Source organism: Tenrec ecaudatus, chromosome 9 (assembly GCF_050624435.1).
Source record: "Tenrec ecaudatus isolate mTenEca1 chromosome 9, mTenEca1.hap1, whole genome shotgun sequence".
In the NCBI taxonomy this organism is placed as follows: Eukaryota; Metazoa; Chordata; class Mammalia; order Afrosoricida; family Tenrecidae; genus Tenrec; species Tenrec ecaudatus.
In genome coordinates, this window is record NC_134538.1 from 62,629,319 (window position 1) to 62,635,318 (window position 6,000).

A 6,000-nucleotide genomic window follows, 5' to 3' on the forward strand; every position below is an offset into this window, starting at 1 on the left:
GGAATTACTGAAACCCAAATGAAGTCTGAGCATAGTAGTGGGACAAGAGGAAAATAAAAGGAAATAGAGAAAAGAACTAGGAGGCAAAGGGCATTTATACAGGTCTAAATACAGGCATGTACATATGTAAATATAGTTATATATGAGGATGGGGAAATGGATTTCTGAGCACAATTTATAGTATTAAGGTAGCAGATGGACATTGGGCCTCTACTCAAGTACTCCCTCAATACAAGAATACTTTGTTGTACTAAATTGACATTCCATGATGCTCACCTTCCAGGCACGATGGCTGAAGACAAAGCAGATGCATAAGCAAATGTGGTGAAGAAAGTTGATGGAGACTGGCTATCAGAAGATATAGCTTCCTGAGTTGAGTAGGAGAAAAAAAAAAGAAAAGATACAGCTTCTAGGGCCTTAAAGACTTGAAGGTAAACAAGTGACCATCTAGCTCAGAAGCTACAAAGCCTACATGGAAGAAGCACACCAGCCTATGTGATCACGAGGTGCAAAGGGATCAGTTATCAGGCATCAAAGAACAAAAAATCATATCATTGTGAATAAGCGGAAGTGTGGAGTGGGAACTCAAAGCCCATCTGTAGACAACTGGACAGCCCCTTACGAAAGGGTCACAGGGAGGAGACTAGCCAGTCAGGATGCAGTGTAGCAACAATAAGACATGCAACTTTCCTCTAGTTCCTAAATGCTTCCTCCCCTCCCCCCCATCATGATCCCAATTCTACCTTAAAATCTGGCTAGACCAGAGGATGTACACTGGTACAGATAGGAACTGGAAACACAGGGAATCCAGGACAGATGATCCCTTCAGGACCAGGAGTGAGAGTGGCGATACTGGGAGAGTGGAGGGAGGGTGGGGTGGAGAGGGGGAACTGATTACAGGGATCTACATATAACCTCCTCCCTGGGAGATGGACAACAGAAAAGTGGGTGAAGGGAGACAACAGACAGTGTAAGATATGACAAAATAATAATTTATAAATTATCAAGGGTTCATGGGAGAGGGAGCAGGCAGAGAGTGGGGAAAAATTAGGAGTGGATGCAGGGGTTTACGTGGACAGCAAATGTTTTGAGAATGATGAAGGCAATGAATGTACAGATGTGCTTTACACCATTGATGCATGTATGGATTGTGATAAGAGTTATATGAACCCCCAATAAAATGGTTAAAAAACATTTAAAAAATATTACAGCCAAGAAAACCCCAAGCAACAGTTCTGCTCTGATGCCCAGGACGTCACCATGAGTCAGAACCAACTCCAGGGCAATTGGTTTGGTTTCCTTTGGGGATTGTGGGACGGGGTCAGCGGAGTGGCTGGGAAGCCTCAAGGCAGGATCCACGCGGACCTGAAGGCTGAGAGAAAGTAGAAACTAGATTCGTAGTTCTTTGTAAGGGCTCCGTGCAGAGAGCGGTGGGCTGTCATTTGTGTATTCTGAGCTGAGGAGTCTCACGACCTGGCATGTGCTTGAGAAGGCTCACTGAGCACTGCGCAGAAAACACGGGGCCAGAGAGGGGAAGGGGTGAGGGGAGGGCACAGAGGGTGACAGAGCATGGAGAAGAGGGATGTGGGGAAATCCAGGCCAGAAGTGACACGATATGTTCTTAGGGTGGAGGTGGTGAGAAGTGGTCTAGAAACATCTGGATACATCCAGTGGACAAGCGTGGAACACTGCGTACAGGGCTGTTCTGAGAAAGGTTAAAATAAGCCTCCGGCAAGGCATGAACACAGCACACCTGGAAGAGGCTGCCAGGGGGTTAACCGGAACTGGATATCAGGGAGCCTGTGCCAGGTGAAGGGCAAGAAGGGTGTGACCCCTTTAGGTAAACAAAAGGACAAGCCCAGAGACAACTTAATAAAAAATTAATGGCGCCTGTCAGAACCAGATTGGTCATCTTAAATACTCTCTAAAGTGATAGGGGTGGGGGTTGTTGGGGGCGGGGAACTGACAAATATGCTGAAAGATTTCCTGATGAAACAGTTAACCGCACAAATATGCCACCTGAACGATTATGACTCTGCTCCTTCCTTCAGTAGCTGGTACACTTGAAGCAGGCACCTTAGTTTGCTCATCATTAAAACGGGGATGCGGCTGTCTTCAGGGCAGGGTGACTGTGTGGTGAAGGACTTAGAGATGAGAGGTGGCATTAAGGGTTGGCATGAGCGTGATCTTCCCACACTTTCAATATTTCCATTCAGCTAGCTACCGCTTATGAGCCAAGAGAGAAGAAAACCACAGACTGAAATCTCACTGTGTTCCTGACACGTGTTCCTGACACATCACCTGGGGCTCTCGTCTGTGGATACATTGGTGATGCCTGGGCTGAGGGAAAAAGAGAACTGGCTGACGCACGAAGAGAATTTGGAAATGCAAGTTGACAAGACTTGGGGAGGATACAAGAATCCTGGTGGCACAGGGGTTAAGTGCTCGGCTGCCAGTGAAAGGCCCGGTGGTTTGAGCCCACCAGCCATGACATGGGTGTTGTTGTTGGGTGCCATGGATTCCATTTTGACTTACCACGACAATGCAATAGGACAAAGCACTGCCTGCTCCTGTGCCATCCTCTCTCTCATTGTGACTCTTGAGCCACTGTCTCAAGCCGTCTCGTTCGGTCTTCCTCTGTTTTGTTCACGCTCTGCTTTAGCGAGCACAGGGCTGGTCTATGCTGATAACATGCCCCAAGTACCTGCAGTGAAATCTCAGCAAGCTCACTTCTAAGGAGCATTCTGGCTGTACTTCTTCCAAGGCAGATAGATCTGTTTGTTTTTCTGGAAGTCTTTGGGAGAAAGCTGGAGAATTCTAATTTTGTACAGATTGACAGCCTTGAAAAGCCTATGCAGTGATTTTACTCTTTTGTATGGGGTCTCTATGAGTTGAAATTAGACACGACAGCAATGGGTTCAGGTTTGGGTTTTGAGAAAGGAATGGACCACTTTGGAGGTAAAGGTTTTCATCAAGACTATTTCCAACATTTTAATCATCAGAAAACTTAGAAGTGTCCCTGGGAAATTCACACAGCTAAGCACTAGCCTACTACTAACCAAAAGATTGTTGGTTCACAGGGTGCTGGGGGAAATGGGCTGTCTACTGAAGAACAGTCCAGAGGCATCCTTCCCCCAAATGAAAACAAACACAATAAACCCATTGCCACTGAGTTCATTCCAACTCAGAGCTGATCTGTAGGGTTCTTTTGGCCTGTGATCTGACCCTCAGGTCTTTCTTCTGTAGCACGCCTGGGTGACTTGGAGCCGCCAACCTTCCCTTTAGCAGTTGATGACAACTTATTTGCTCAACCAAGCCTTGAAAACCCTACGGAGCATGGTTCTATGGTGCAACTCATGGAGTTGGGTTTTTCATATTCCATAGATCGGTTTTGCAAGACTACTTTTATTGCATGGCCCAAAGTCAATTTTGACTCATATCAACCCCACATGACAGAGAACTAGCTGCGTGGGCGTGAAGTGCCAACTGTAGGTGAGTGGGAATGTGTTTAATCTTCGCACCAAGAGTTTCATTTTTTTTTCTTCACTCAGTGTGACTTGATCACTGTTTTAAAAAACTGAAGAGAAAGAAAATCACTAACATCAACATCAGCTGCTCAAAGCCACTTCCTGTGATGCTGAGGTCAGACCTGCCTCCACCCACCAACCTTCTTACAAACTCTGAAACTAAATATACCCCGTGCTCCTCACCTCCCCAACCCCACACCCCACACCACACACCACACACCACACACCCCTCTCCATTTCTGAGTTTGATCATTCATTTCAATGACCACACAGAATTCATGGAACATACCCACAACTATGGGGTTTATGAGGGGAGTCAACAGATTACAAATTAGAATCAGAAATGCGCAAGATACAATTCTCTGGTCAGCACAGCCTCTTCTTAGCCATGTCCACTGGCAGACTTCTCCCAAGTCCTTGACCTTTTAGCGTCATGGCCCCTTGGTTTTGCCCTGCTCAGGAAATACTACAAAGCTCCTCTAACTCTATTGATAAACACCCCAAGGGCAAGCCTCCACCTGAAGGCACTCAGCACTAGCACCATGAGTCACCAAACCTCGCTCCCCCAGTTAAGTGCTTCGTGCCACCTGATTCTCAAGCGAACGTCCTGCCCTTGACATTCAGCTGTACTCATTCTGTGGACCAGTAAGCCCACCAACCGATCTCACACTCTAGCTCTATGGCTGCTCCCCTGCCACTCCTCTGGTGGTTCCCCGATGATGTCACGGCTTTCTGCACCTACAAGAAGGCTCCGTTTGCAGGTCCTTGAGATTCATTTCTAGCTCTTCTTTCTTGATGGTTGTGAGACTACTCCTCCTCCTCCTCTTCCCTGCTTCTAGGATGACTCCTTTGAAACCCAGCAGGATGGCAAAACTGGCCAATCGCTTCGTTAGATTTCCCAATTTTTACAATGACAATGAACCCTGTTAGCAATCACAATCGAATCACATAATCCTACCAATGTCTTCCCTCCATCCTCTTACCCAGACCTAGCAGGATCAGAGTTCCTTTTGTGGGAGTTACAATAACTATGGCTAGAAGAGCCATATTAAGTAACCCACGGCAATCACAATGCCATATTATGCCATTTCTCTTTAAAATAAAAAAAAAACTTCAAAAAATAGCTTATTGTATATGAAGCACTAGGGACTCAAGGAAGCTTGTGGTAATTGATCACACCCCAAAAGTCCCCCTGCGTTGATTGTGACTCATAGCGATCTTTAGAGATGGCTTCTGAGGCTGAAAGTGTTGCCCGAAGCAGAGAGCAGGATCGTCTTTCCTAAGGAGCACTTTTGGTTTGAACCACTGACGTTGTGATTCACAGTCGAATGCTTACCAGACGGTGCTACCGCAGCTCTTTAACTTATCATGCCAAAACAAAACAAACAACAAAGAAAACCCAGACTCATTGCCATCGAGAGAACTCTAACTCCCAGCAACAGGGTAGAACTGTCCCTCTGGGTTTCTGAGCTGTAGTCTTTATGGCAGCAGAAGCCTTGTCTTTGTCCCAGGGAGCGGCCATGGCTTCAACGGCTGCACAGCTTACCACTCTGCCACCAGGCCTCCTCAGCTGATCGTGCAGTGTGCTATACATACCTTAAAGACACGGTCTTCTCAGCAGAGAACAGCCCCTGGAAGAAGATTTCATGCTTGGTAAAATGGAGAGTCAGCACAAAAGAGGAAGGCCCTCAACAAGATGGATTGATAGGGTGCTGGAGCAAGGCCCTCAAACATGACAGCGAGTGGGGAGGAGCGTACAGTAAGAGGTAGCGTGTCATTCTGATGCACGTAGGGTCACCATGACTTGGAACTGGTTCAAGGGCACCTAGCAACAGACACTAGCAGATACAAGATGAAGTTTCATTATTGAGCGACGCTGAAAAAGTAGATAACATTATGCTTTTTGCACACATTTGGCACAACATTTCAGGACAAAAAGAAACCTTCCCAAATCTTCCTATAGTAGAAAATGGAGCTGAATTGGAACCAAACTTTCTCTGACTCCAAAGCCCCATACATCTTTTTGCACTAAGAAATTCACTAAGATTTTTGCAGGTCTGTGGGGCTGGCCCCAGTCCCAACTATGGGGAGCTCCCTCCCCTGAAGAATGCATTACAGGGGACAGCACTGAAAACACAGCATGGGGAGAGGGATGGGTCTGCTCAGAACATACAGGAGCAAACTCAGAGGGAAGGAGAGAGAAGAGAACCACATCCTGGCGCACCAAGCCCCAAGAACAATATTACTGCTCAGACCAACAACTGCACAGAGAGGACTGTAAGGCCAGTCTCACCATAAGACCTAGCAACCCCTCACTGGCCCTCAGTGCTATGGGGGACAACACTGGAGACGTGATGCAGGAGTTGTGTCTGGTCTGGCACCCACCCGTCATCCTGGGGCAACACACGAAAAGAGTGGTAAGAGCAGCAAGGGAGCAAAGCGATGCATTTCCAAAGAATCAAAAATATAGACT